We start from the raw sequence: 14,217 nt of genomic DNA on the forward strand, positions 1-14,217 counted from the left end.
TATGTACACAGATCTATTCTTTGAAACTTTTATACCCACTTTAGGTTTTCAAATAGATATTTAGGTGCCTAAATCAACACTGAAGTACCCTGAGAGCTTAGTACCTGAATATGTGATGTAGGTGGGGAGTTTTAGATATCAAAGTTGGAAAATTTGTTTCTAACGGTGGGTGCCAAAGTTACAGAAATAGGAATTTGTACTTGGCATGTGCCTTTCTGTTCACTATCATGCTTGTTCTGAGTAACCTGCCTTAGAGAGCAGTGGAAGTTGTTTGTACTATATATAACTATATTAAACAGCTCACTTGTTCGTTTTCTTCCCCGCGCAGATTTCAAAGGTAGACTTCCTTCTGAAATACAGCTGATGCTCAAACATACATTTTGTTAATTTACAAGACAAAAAATAATCTATTTCAAGTCTATCTATAGAAATCTCAGCTGGCTGACTGGGCATGACGGAACTACTATTCCACCACTTAGAGAAAAAATCCTGGCTGTTGAGATGGGGGGCAGGGGAGCAACTGAATAATTGAGAGAAAGAAGGCAAGTGGAATCAATTAGTCTCTGAGTTGCTCTTTTAATGAGCAGAAAGGCAATGACCTAGTGAAAAATCTTATTTGCATAACAAGAACAAACATATTCCAGACACTGTAGCAATAATCATAATAGTGTACAATAATATAAACTAGGGAATGGAACAATGCATGAGAAGACAGAAGTTAAATCACTACAACCCTTGATGAACACTACAGCTGCCAGAAAACTGGAATTTCCATCCAGTGGGAAATCCTAATATTTCAATTCTTAAGGCAAAACAACAACAAAAATTCATGGAACAGAAAGTACCAAACTTTTCTAAATTTGTAGATGATTAATGGAAATTTGTAATGAAATTGACACTTTTTGGCATTCCTGACTCCAAACATTTCATGTCAGCTCAGTTTAGTATCTAGCTGAGCTGTCACAATGCCTTATGGGGATTGTAGTCTGGATGCCTCATGCCCCTATTCTCTTCTGTGGGCTGGGCTCTTTGGATTGACTCTTTGGATGGTGCGCTCTAGTTATGTCATGACACAGTATGACAGTTCAACTGTTACCTGAGGCTCCTTTAACTCAAAGCTCTTAGTAACATTTACTCTGTGCGAGAAGGTGTCAGGAAATAAATCAGTGGAGACATGGCCGGCCGACTGATAGATGGCTGGCACAAAGAGCACAACACAAGAGTGCTTTCGCTTAAAGCTACATTTTACTAGTCTCAAGCGCTTACACACGTTCGCAACAAGTTAGTAAAACACTCCCAACCCTTGATAATTACCAAAGCTGAGAGTGGCTTTCAGGTGATACAGCAGCAGTCCGTCTGCCTCTGGGGAACACAAGAAGCATCCAGAGGGAGAGACCAGTCCTGAAACAGTCCTCTTATTTATATATTAGTAATAGAATGACATGTCCCTTAAAGAAACCTTGTTAAGTAAGCAGTTTCAAGCAAGAGGTTCCTGCTGATTATTGATTAACCAGGTGTGGGTTTTTCCAGAACTTGCAGCTTTGAGACCTCAATAGACATTCCTGGGGCATATCCTACCCTTTTAAAATGCATGTATCAGCAATTTCAATCCAATTCTTATTAAGAACGATGCGGGGTCAAGCCACCCTTTTGGTGGTACCCTAAATCCCCTTCCCCTCCTGCCTTGGTCAAGCTGAGACTTGCTTTTAACAGCTTGCAGACAAGGCTGTCTTTAACAATAAGCCATAGTGCTTTCAGGCACTTTACTGGTTTGCCAAAGTCTCCCCGTATACAACCAGAGATGAAGACAAAGTGCATGATGGGGTAAGTAGCCCAACCAGGGAGCCTGACAGATAGGGGTCATCTGGACACAGTTCACTGTCAAACTCACCCAAAATAAATTTTAAAATTTAGGTCAACCAATTGAAATGTTGCAGTTCTAGATGACCTGACCCAAAATAAAATATTGAATTTAGATTTTCCAGACAAACTAAAAAAAAAAAAATCTGCATAGGTTGAAACATCCCCTGAGGTACTTAAACAAATCCCAGGGTTTGAGCTATGTGGGGCCAAGACTCAGAAAGCCTTAATTGGTTCAGTGATGGACCCCTCCCTATTCTGTATTAATATCCGGTTGGTGCCAGAGAGAATCTTGCCCGCTATATTTATCTAATAGATCTACATTCCATCAGCTGTAATTCAAGCTTAAAGGGTGCAGCTCTTTGAGCAAAGAAATGAATGAGCATAAGAACTGAAGCTCCATTCACATTCACGGCAGGCAATGATTTACCATGATTTAATAGCGTGTGACCAAGATATAACCACTGATGATATATTGGCACAAGATTCACAAAATGGATGATCTCTATCGTTTGTTCAATACCACTGGCCAGTAGTTCATCTTGGTTTTAGCAAGACTAATGCTAGACAAAATAATAATAATAAAAAAGAGTGGCAATAGTAAGGTTTGAGATTGGTTATCACCTAATATAGCAATTCACCACTGGTGTTTAAAAATAATGAAGCAGAACAAGGTTTTTAAAGCTATCCAACGTCTAATCAAAATGCTTTTGCAAAAAAAAATTGTATTAATTCAGAATTTCTTTAATTAAATATGCTTTTTCTAAAAGGAGTGCAATTCAGTGGAGCAATTCACAGATGTGATCAGGATCAAATTCCAAATATTTACATAGAGAATGAGCTCTTCCTATGGAATTGTATAGAAAATTATATCTTTGTTGTAGAATTTTATAGATTGGTTTAAACATCTAAGCTATTATGCTTTGTTAAATTTTATAGGCCTCTTCTGTAAAATCATGTATATAAGAAAGATATTAATATATCCTGTATACTGTTTGTTAAATCTGATAGCCAAAGAGCTATGTTTATCATAATATACACAGTATTGCCAGCCCTAATCTCCCAAAATATCTTGATTATCTTAAAAATAATGAGGGATTTTTAATAAATGTTTGTTTTGTTTTTTATTTGCCTTCTGGTTTCTGAGCCATCAGAGTGCATGTTTTTCAAAAGTTTATTCACAGCCATCAATACTAGAAACTTACTTTATTTTTTAAATGAAACCTCAGCGTCTCATGATTCCACCAGTTTGGGCTTTAAGAAAAGCATTAAATATCATAATGCTCATGATAATATCACAGGAGTTGATTACATCATATACCTGCTGATCATAAATAATTTAAGAAAATGTTCACAAATGGTAAGAAAATAAAGGACTATTATGATCATCTGCTTTGAATTTCTGTATAACGCTGTCAATAAAGTTTTCACTCAACTTTTTATGCAATGAGCTGCACAACTTCTGATTGAACTAGACTCTTCTTTTAGAAAGATATCCAGTTTCAATTTAAAGATGCCAAGTGATGGAAAATATACCACATCTCTTGGTTAATTACACACATTTAACAAAATGCATCTTTTGTTTCTTTTTTTCTAAGATGAACTTCCAGACATTGGATTTCATGACTTTGCTAAAATTAAGAGCTTTCTACTTTACAGCCCAATATCACAGCTAGTTGACCAAATTCACCACTCACACAAGTAAGCCCAACTCCATTAAAGTCAATGGAGATGTCCCTGCATATTCCAGTGAGCTAGCAGGAAACTGGAAGTAGTAGAAATCAGAAGACCTGTTGCTCCGAGACTTCCAGCTCAATATACAGCTTTAGGGACAAGCGTTTCAACATTTAGATAGTGCTTACCTAGGGATCACTCTAAAAAGACTCAGGGGAGGCTTCTTAGAAAAAATATGACCATTTACCACATTTTTTCCTAGAAGCTTATGATTCAGATTCACTGAAACTGGCACTAGGAGGTTTAATTTATACCTCCCTGCTCTAACTAATCCTTTTGCATCCCCAATGACACAGTTTATCATGGGGAAAATCTAGGACTATCTAGTAGAAGGTAAATCCATGCATGCAGAAGTCAAAGTTTAAAACAATTAGAAGTGTCATACTGGGTCAGACCAAAGGTCCATCAAGCCCAGTATCCTGCCTACCGACAGTGTCCAATGCCAGGTGCCCCGGAGGGAATGAACAAAACAGGTAATCATCAAGTTATCCATCCTTTGTTGCCCATTCCCATCTTCTGGCAAACAGAGGCTAGGGACACCATCTATGCCCATCCTAGCTAATAGCCACTGATTGACCTATCCTCCATGAACTTATCTAGTTCTTTTTTGAACCATTTATTTTATTACTACAGCTGCAGACTCTCAGTTTGTCATAAACAGATGGTTAAGGGTTAATGCCTCTTTTACCTGAAAAGGGTTAAAAAGTTCACCTAGCCTAGTTAACACCTGACCAGAGGAACCAGTGAGGGAACAAGATGTTTCAAAAGGAAGGAGGGAAGTTTTTCCTTTGTTTAGAGTTTCAGTTTCAATCGGAGTGAAAGAGATCAAGGAACCAGCCTCTTATCAGAGTAGTAAGTTTTAGAAAGGAATAAATAGGTTTATGTTTATTTCTTTATAACCTGTCTTATGCAAATAGAGGTAGAATCAAATTGGGTATTTGGGTATTATTTTTTTTATGTGTAACTAAAATTGTGCCCAGGGGAACATCCTCTGTGTTTTGAATCTGTTGTCTGTGAGAGTAGCTGGTATGCTAATCTCTCCCAGAGGGTTTTCTTTTATCTTTCTTTTCTTTAATTAAAAGACTTTTTTCTTAATACCTGATTGATTTTTCCTTGTTTTTAGATCCAAGGGGATTGGATCTGGACTCACCAGAGATTGGTGGGAGAAAGGAGGGGGGATGGTTAATTTCTCCTGGTTTTAAGGTCCAAGGAATTGGATCTGGACTCACCAGGGAATTGGTGAAGGAGTCTTTCAAGGCTACCCAGGGAGGGGAAGGTTTTGGGGGGACAGAGAGTGATCCAGACACTGAAATTCTGGATAGTGGCAATGGTATCAGATCTAAGCTAGTAATTAAGCTTAGAAGTGTTCATGCAGGTCCTCACATCTGTGCCCTAAAGTTCAGAGTGGAGAAGGAACCTTGACACAGCTCTTACCCTAAACTCCACTCCCAGAGGTGCTGGAGGTCTCAGGTTACCATAATACTGTTCTTTTAGGGGGTATACACAATTGCAGAGATAAGATGTCATTATTGACCCCCTCCCCATCTTCTGCATGGGTGTTCAGTAGGAGATGGCTGTTTTCAGGTTTGCTGGTGCTCTCTAGAAGACCTACTAGGAAAGGCTGAGGAGAAGATGGGCTGAATTGGAATATTCCCTTGGCACACCCCTTCCCTACTGAGAACCGCCAGTATTGTGTCTGCATTTGTTCCTATATCCCTTCTGTGGGAGAGGAGAAGGAGGTGAGGCAGTCATGGAAGATTTCTGCTTCCCCCCAGAAGGAAATTTCACTCTTTCCTGGGGAAAAATAGGGGCATATGACCTTATTTTCTTGAAAATGCCAGAAGCTTTTCAAAGGAATAGCAATCTGGGTAAAAGTATGAACTAAAGTGAGTTTTGATTGTTTCAACTGCAGCTCTCTTCCCTTTCTATAGTAGCACATGAGCTTTCCATCTGCTTTGGCACTAAAAAGTGTCCACATCTAATGCTTTGGGAGCAGGAATTTATCGCCCTAATAAATGTTTATATTTAGAAATCTTGCATACTGCTAAAAAGGAGCAAGAAAACAGGGTTAAACTTTTTAAAATAAACAAAGTTGTTCCATGCACTCTGTTTTTCTGTTCATCGTCAAGAGGAAATGTTGTTACTCCTGATAATACCTTGATTCCACGTAGCATTCTCAAGGGAATCTCAAAGAACCTTTCCTATAAATGGGAGTGATATTGCTATAGATTCTAATCAACATTTTCAAAAGTAGCCAGTAGTTCATTATAAGTGCTGCAGTTCTTCAATGTCCAACTAAGGCTTCTTTGTCTGAAGTCCTGGGCACCTGCAACTTCAACTTAAGCTGGAGTGTGTGTGTATTCAGCAGTTATGCAAATCAAGTCCTGCGTGTCTTGAGCTGAGCACTTAGAACTGAGGGATCCATAACCAATGTCCACTCCTCAAAATGTGTCTGTGTCTGACTCTGCCGCATGTGGAAAGATGAGGCCCTGAAACATAAACCCTTTTATCAGAGGCCCAGTATGAGACCTAAAGCCTGAAATAAAGTAATGGTCAAGACTTTGCTAACATAAAGCAAAGTTAAGCTGTGAGCCAAAGGCAGGCCACAGAAGCTGGCAAGAAGAAGTCTGATGTTGCAATTATACATGTACCTAAAAGGAACTACATAATAGTAATTCAAAGATTCATAGATCCTATGACTGGAAGGGACCTCAAGAGGTCATCGAATCCAGTCCCCTGCCCTCATGGCAGGACCAACTACTGTCTAGACCATCCTGGATAGACATTTATCTAACCTACTCTTCAATATCTTCAGAGATGGAGATTCCACAACCTCCCTAGCAATTTATTCCAGTGTTTAACCACCCTGACAGTTAGGAACTTTTTCCTAATGTCCAACATAAACCTCCCTTGCTGCAGTTTAATTCCATTGCTTCTTGTTCTATCCTTAGAGGTTAAGGTGAACAAGTTTTCTTCCTCCTCCTTATGACACTCTTGATACCTGAAAACTGCTATCATGTCCCCTCTCAGTTTTTTCTTTTCCAGACTAAACAAACCCAATTCTTTCAGCCTTTCTTAATAGGTCATGTTCTCAAGACCTTTAATAATATAAACATGTGCCAGGATGATACCAGAACATTCCAGGATTAGCACATTCCACATAGATAACAAGGAACATGCTGACCCATCCTAAAGATGGGGCAGGAGGGTAATATGATGGATAGAGCTGTTTTGTTCAAACCAACATGTACAAGGTGAGAGGCGGTACTCTAACATGTAGAGGGGTTGTACTTCTGTACATCAGGAGTGCTGTGTAACTTCTTTGTACCTGTGTATAAAAGTGTACCCCTGAAGAGTTGTCTTTGTCTGGCCTAGGGGGCAGTGGAGAATTCTGCTACGGACTGAGACGGTCCATTGTCAGCGGGCACATATTCGTACTATGTCCTGTAGAGACTGAGGGAATCATAGAATAGAATCATAGAATATCAGGGTTGAAAAGAACCTCAGGAGGTCATTTAGTCCAACTCTCTGCTCAAAGTAGGACCAATTTCCAACTAAATAATCCCAGCCAGGGCTTTGTCAAGCCTGACCTTAAAAACCTCTAAGGAAGGAGATTCCACCACCTCTCTAGGTAACCCATTCCAGTGCTTCACCACTCTCTGATTGAAAAAGTTTTTCATAATATCTGACCTAAACCTCCCCCACTGCAACTTGTGACCATTACTCCTTGTTCTGTCACCAGGTATCACTGAGAACAGTCTAGATCCATCCTCTTTGGAAACTCCTTTCAGGTAGTTGAAAGCAGCTATCAAATCCCCCCTCATTCTTCTCTTCTGCAGACTAAACAATCCCAGCCTCTCCTCATAAGTCATGTGCTCCAGCCCCCTAATCATTTTTGTTGCCCTCCACTGGACTCTTTCCAAGTTTTCCACATCCTTCTTGTAGTGTGAGGCCCAAAGCTGCACACAGTACTCCAGATGAGGTCTCAACAATGTCGAACAGAGGGGAATGATCACATCCCTTGATCTGCTGGCAATACCCCTACTTATACAGCCCAAAATGCCGTTAGCCTTCTTGGCAACAAGGGCACACTGTTGACTCATATCCTGCTTCTAGTCCACTGTAACCCCTAGGTCTTTTTCTGCAGAACTGCTTCCTAGCCATTCTGTCCCTAGTCTGTAACAATGAATGAGATTCTTCCACCCTTAGTATAGGACTCTGCACATGCCCTGATTGAACCTCATCAAGTTTCTCTTGGCCCAGTCCTCTAATTTGTCTAGGTCCCTCTGTATCCTATCCCTGCCCTCCAGCATATCTACCACTCCTCCAAGTTTAATGTCATCTGCAAACTTGCTGAGAGTGCAGTCCACAGCATCCTCTAGATCATTAATGAAGATATTGAACAAAACCGGCCCCAGGACCAACCCTTGAGGCACTCCACTTGAAACCGGCTGCCAACTAGACATGGAGCCGTTGATCACTACCCATTGAGCATGATGGTCTAGCCAGCTTTCTATCCACCTTATAGTCCAATCATCCAGCCCGGCTGGCAAGAATACTGTGGGAGACCATATCAAAAGCTTTGCTAAAGTCAAGGAATAACACATCCACTGCTTTCCCCTCATCCACAGACCCAGTTATCTCCTCATAGAAGGCAATTAGGTTAGTTAGGCATGACTTGCCCTTGGTGAATCCCTGCTGACTGTTCCTGATCACTTTCCTCTCCTCTAAGTGCTTCAGAATTGATTCCTTGAGGGCCTGCTCCATGATTTTTCCAGAGACTGAGGTGATACTCGCTGAGCTGTAGTTCCCCGGATCCTCCTTCCCTTTTTTTAAAGATGGGCAGTACACTAGCATTTTTCCAGTCATCCAGGACCTCCCCCGTTTGCCATGAGTTTTCAAACATAATGGCCAATGGCTCTGCAATCACATCCGGGAAACTATTACTGTGCTTCGTTTGACAATAAATCTGGCTGGGTGTCTTCGTACTTTATTGGAGTCTGTGGTCATTGGGCATCCTCTTGGGGTTTGCTGTGCCAGCTATCTGTGCAGAGCCGGGGCAGCATGCAGAGCGAACACACATGCAGCCGACTGTTATCAACATTGAACAGAGCAGAGCACCACACCGGTGAGGTCTGATGACACCACATTCACGCAGTAAAGGTCAAACCCAGCAGGTCTCTTTTGCTCAGAACTCCTCTGGAAGTCAATGAGAGTTCATAACAGTAGGTCTTCTAAGATCAGGTTCTCAGTCAAGAGCAGACCTGTATGAGTTCCCAGGCACAAGTCTTCCTTTAAACATTTTCTTTAATTTAGGTGCACAGTGCGTTCACACTCCTGCGTCTTGCTTGGAGTTTCGGCATTAAAGAAACCCAACATCTGACAGTTAAATTCAGTAGAAACTACTGAGTTTCATAAGTTTTAATCTCAAACCTGTCAATTTTGCTTGATTTTGGTTTGAAACTATAAACCAATGCTCGGAGTGCTAGAACACATTGTGACCACTTTACGAGGAACATAATCCGCATTTGTGGTGAAATTAAAGTTGGCTACTCTGTCTGGCTGTAGTATTGTTATATTAGCTTTTGCAGAAATTCCTGAGTGCTGCTTCTATTCCCTTGCTCTAATCACTAGATTATTAAATGTAGTGAATGCTTCTGAAATAGCTTGCCTAGGTATTGAATTTAACAATGTCATAGTTATATTCATGTTTTATAGATTGATGGAGTTTTTTGGTTTTGCTTTTTTTCATCTCACTGACCTTGTCTGATTTTTTTGCTCCATATGTTGTAAGCATGATTACAAAATGCAACTACAAGCATACACTACTGCATACAAAAACATGGGTTGAAACATGCAATTTTAACACTGACAGACCTTGTTCATTATCTGGGTCCCCAAACGTGGGACCTCTGGAACTAAATCCTTGAGCCTCTACTGCATGAGCTAAAAGGCACATGGCTATTAGCTAAGGCTGTAGAGGACACTCATTCATCTCTCTCTAAGTGGCGTCAGTGCCATGAGTTGGGACAGACCACCACACCTAGTAGGTGTGTGGGTTACACAATGCAAGCTGGAAAAACTTAGGATAAACCCATTTTGTCTGTGTTCATCATCTAGCAACCTTAGGCCCTAAATATCCTTGCCTGTGAACTGTGAATCTGGAGGTAAGACATGTCCTACTCTTGAGATAGGAGGCATGACTGCCAAAACCAGCAGACCCTGGGAAAGGAAGTTCTAAATCCCACAGAGCTGAAGACTTCCAACTAGAAGGCCCATCCCTCCTCATTACTCTCCATTGCCATCCCTCACTGGGAGATTTGACTCCCTCAAACTGTTCTTTGTGTTCTAGGCTGGAAGGTGTACAACACACATAAGAAGTCAGTGTGACTCTAGTCCCAGCAGAAGTGCCAAACTAAGTTATGGGCATTATGGTAGATAGGAAATGGTTAGATTCAACAGTTTTGGAGAGAGGAAGCTGTGTGGAGTCATAGCCCAACCATTCTGTCTTGCCCTAGCCTCCAGAATGCATAGACACAGCCATGCCTACTTCCATTGGAGGATTCACATTGATGCCTGGGAAGTTTGGTGCACATCACAAATCTGTCATTGCCCATCCTATTCTGCAGTTATAGGGAACCTTTCTACTCCTTTCCATTCATAGCAGAGGATAGTTCCATAGTGCCCCAAAAGCAAAATCAGTGTGATGACACTTCATAGTATTTCTACGTTTGCAATACATAGTATATACAGATATATTAACCAGATACTATTGAAATAAAAGACACATTCTCAAATACAAACACAAGTACTCAGATCAGCAAATTGGCCATTTATAAGGTCAAGGCAATAATCGTTCTAAAACACACTTTATATTTAATCTGAACCAGAGGTATATTACCTTACAAAACACTAAGCGATAGAGTATCCCTTTGTCTGAGCAAAGAGTAAAAGGCAAATTCCCTCTCCAATTCCCTGCTCACATGTATGAGACCTACTTGGATGTTGCATCTCTGCATATTTTCCTCAGCCACTTTCTAAGTGGAAAAGTTCCCTGCCGCACCTGTCAGAGCCAGTAAAGTGAGGCTCTAGCTCATACCAGGAGGAGAACATGCTTGGTGTGATGTGCCTGGACCAGTCTGATGAAAATATTTACACATTCATGGTTCAGATGCCTTGATTTGGAGCTCCTCTCCTTGGGTCAATCTGTCAGACCTTGAAGAGTAGGGATCACTATAGAAATGCTAGCTTGGCCAGAGTTTATCTCATAGGTTAGCTCCTTCAGTGGCTCAAGTCCTTAAATTATAGTCTCTAGGAGACTTCAGTAAGCAGAACAATGGGGTGAGATTAAGTTCCTCACAGCAAAAGGGTTTATTTTCCAGCAGGTGACTAAGCATATTACCTTCTCATCACATCTTAAAGCAGCTGAGTGTTATCCAGTCTTAATTGACGTTGGATCTTTTGCCCTTTAAGAGACTGAATGGACATAAAACATTTTGAAATGACCCATCAGCCTCTGGCTGAGAGCTCTGTCATGGAGGATTTTTTGGTTGTTTTTTGTTTTGTTTTGTTTTAATATCATTACTGTGAAGGTTTGGAAAGCTTAATTCTTAATAGACATCTCCCAATACCACCACCCAGAGCTATGGTGAAGCCAGAATACTGTTTTGGTAGCAGTAGAAGGTTCTTGTACTAGTATCCAACTGTTTCATGTAATTATGTAAACTTAAAAAGGGCTTTGGTAGTCATTTTTTCATTAGTATAATTCAGCAGGGCTGTAGCTATATGGAAAAGTTTGTTTATAGATCAAATACATTATATTAATAAGGTCGTTTTCTGGCAGATTTAGGGTGGGAGAAAACCAAAGGAAAAAAGATTCAATAAGAAAATGTATTGGTTTTTTTAAGGGATTGGACTTTTTTTTTCTCTAAAATATATGCTTTAGTTCAACCACAGCTGTTGGGCTTGAAGCAAGAATTAAGTCAGGAAACCTCTGTAGCCTATGTTATGAAGCAGGTCAGAACAGATGATCACAATGGCCCCTTCTGGCCTTGAGATCTATGATAAAGTCAGATGAGACACTAAATTTGCATTCAAAGAATACTCGGTGTGAAAGATTTTGGAGAGGTGGTATTTTGGGGTATTTTTTTGGGGGGGGGGTAACGTTGCCAGCAGAAAACATACCAGACCCAAAACCACAAAAGCAAGGGAAATGAGAAGTTAAGCTCCATAATAACGTATTGCTTCTGCTTCTCTGACAGAGACACACACCTTCACACTACATCTCCCCTCCCTCTGCTACCAGGTGCTGAGGGCAAGATGCAGGATAAAAATTACACTTCACAATGTCTTTTGAGGTTTTGAATTTCTTTTCATTCTGCATTGGAATGGGGAAAAAAACTTTCTAGTGTTTTTTGTGAAACAGAATTGTGTCAAAATGTGTTTTCAGATTGAAAAGGTCAAGTGTTTGAGTTGAGTCTCTCTCTCTCTCTGGACAGAAGTGACCAGATAGCCTGCCTCTCGGGAATCTTTCCTAGCGAAACTTCATCATAATTGACATGTCTCAGTGAATCATTTCCGTTTCAACAGAACAACATGTTTCAAAGAAAATATGTTTCAAATGAAATGTTCCGACTAGCTCTACTTAAACCACAGCTCACATAATCTTCACTCATCTGCCCTACTCTAGGGCAACCTCTCATCACCACTCCATCCAAACACAACAGGCTAACTTTCCGCACATCCTTTCCCCTATCAGAGCTTCAACACATTCCCCCATAAGGCCACACCTTCTGTGTGACCCCACTTCCTGAATGCTAGTTAACTTCCACTTGGCATTTCAAGTGCTTAAGACCTAAGTATTTTGCTAAACAAATGTTACGCAATAAAAAGTGGAAATGGGAGAGGCATGCAGGTAAATGCATGCCAATTACAGTTTATCAAAGGTAAACTAAACCAATGAAAAGCTTCTGGAAAAGAAAGGTTCCCTCCCTCCACCCCGCTTCTTTTTTCTTTTCATCTTGCTTCTCAGCAACATTTAAAAGACCACAGCAATGTACAGATAGGATGCAATTTTTAAAAGAGTAAGTAATTTAAGAGCTGAGATGTGTGCCCTAAGTCACTTAGGCCCAGATCCTCAATAGTATTTAGGTGCCTCACTGTTATTGATAGCCCTGGAGTTAAGTGCCTTAATACCTATTATGATCTGGATTGTACGGTCTTCTGAAAATTCCACCTGAGGTAGTTTCCTCATGTGTCCTTGCCCCTGAAGCTATTGTCCCCCCCTCATGTTTTTATCCTCTTTCTAAACATCTGTTTCCTTCCCTCCTTCCCAATGAGTTCATAGGATTGTTTTCCTTTCACATTAACTAAGAGTTAAGAAAGCTTTAAGAAATTGTAATATGTGAACTGGGCATTTAATAATAGCATGTACACTAATTAGGGTAATTACAATAAAGGAAATGCATTAACATAGTTAACAAAAATGACCCAAGGCACATCTCCTTAACATATTTTGAAGTTAACTCATTAAAACAATTCTATAACATGGAAGATACTGAAGAAACCTGAGAAGATCAGGGTCATCCGGGGGCAACAAGTAGGGCAATTTGCCCTGGGCCCCACAGGGGCCCTCACGAGAGTTTTTCTGAGCCCCTGGAGCGGGGTCCTTCACTCGCTCCTGGGGCCCCAGAAAACTCTTGTGGGGCCTGGACCCCCAAAGCTTCTTCCGCTCTGGGTCTTTGGCGGCAATTTGGTGGCGGGGGGTCCTTCCGCTCTGGGGCCTGCTTCTGAAGTGCCCCAAAGACCCTCAGCGGGGGGGTCCTTCCACCGGGGACCCACTGCCAAAGTGCCGGGTCTTCTGCAGCGGAGGCCACCTGCCGCCGAAGACCCCAGCCCCCCTGAATCCTCTGGGTGGCTCTGGAGAGGATTAGTCCAGGTACATTGCAAATATGTCACCTTCATGACCCCAGAACCTCAGGAGGAGTTGAGGTTGGTTTTCACAAAATCCTTTCCCCCTGTTTTTTCTTGTGATGCTTTCAGCTCATGTGCCTATTGAGTCTGCTGTCTTCCCCCTTAGTATTGTATTTGGGGCATATAGTACCTTTATACTGCAAGACAGAGCCAGACAAACTGGTTTGGATACATTAAGAACAGACCTGGACCTATAACTAAAATTTGAATTAAACTGTAGGTTCATTTCTTTGTTTTAAATTATTATATTCCATTTTTACTTGCCTCTCCATGCAAAAGTTTGGCTCGGTCTGTGAACATTAGAGTGGAAGCTCTTTGGAGCAGGGCCAGTCATTTTGTTCTGTGTTTGGATAGTGAAAATGTGTTCCAGTCATGCTGTCACAATAATAACCAAAAGAAATGGTCTTTAATTACAAGCTCTTCGGTGCAGGGATGCTGTCATCCTGTCTCTTCTGTGCAGCGCAAAGCACACCGTCAGCACTCAACATAGAACGGATCATATGCAGAACAATGCAAGAAAGGTTATTTTAAGTATTTCTAACCTGTGGTCAACCAGATCAGAAATGTCACAAGCAAACCTGTCCGTCCATAGTCCAAAATAGTGGGCTAATTTCAGCCCTGATCTTGTGATTGAGACTCTGGACAGGAGAT

Source organism: Gopherus flavomarginatus, chromosome 3 (assembly GCF_025201925.1).
Source record: "Gopherus flavomarginatus isolate rGopFla2 chromosome 3, rGopFla2.mat.asm, whole genome shotgun sequence".
NCBI classification, from domain to species: domain Eukaryota; kingdom Metazoa; phylum Chordata; order Testudines; family Testudinidae; genus Gopherus; species Gopherus flavomarginatus.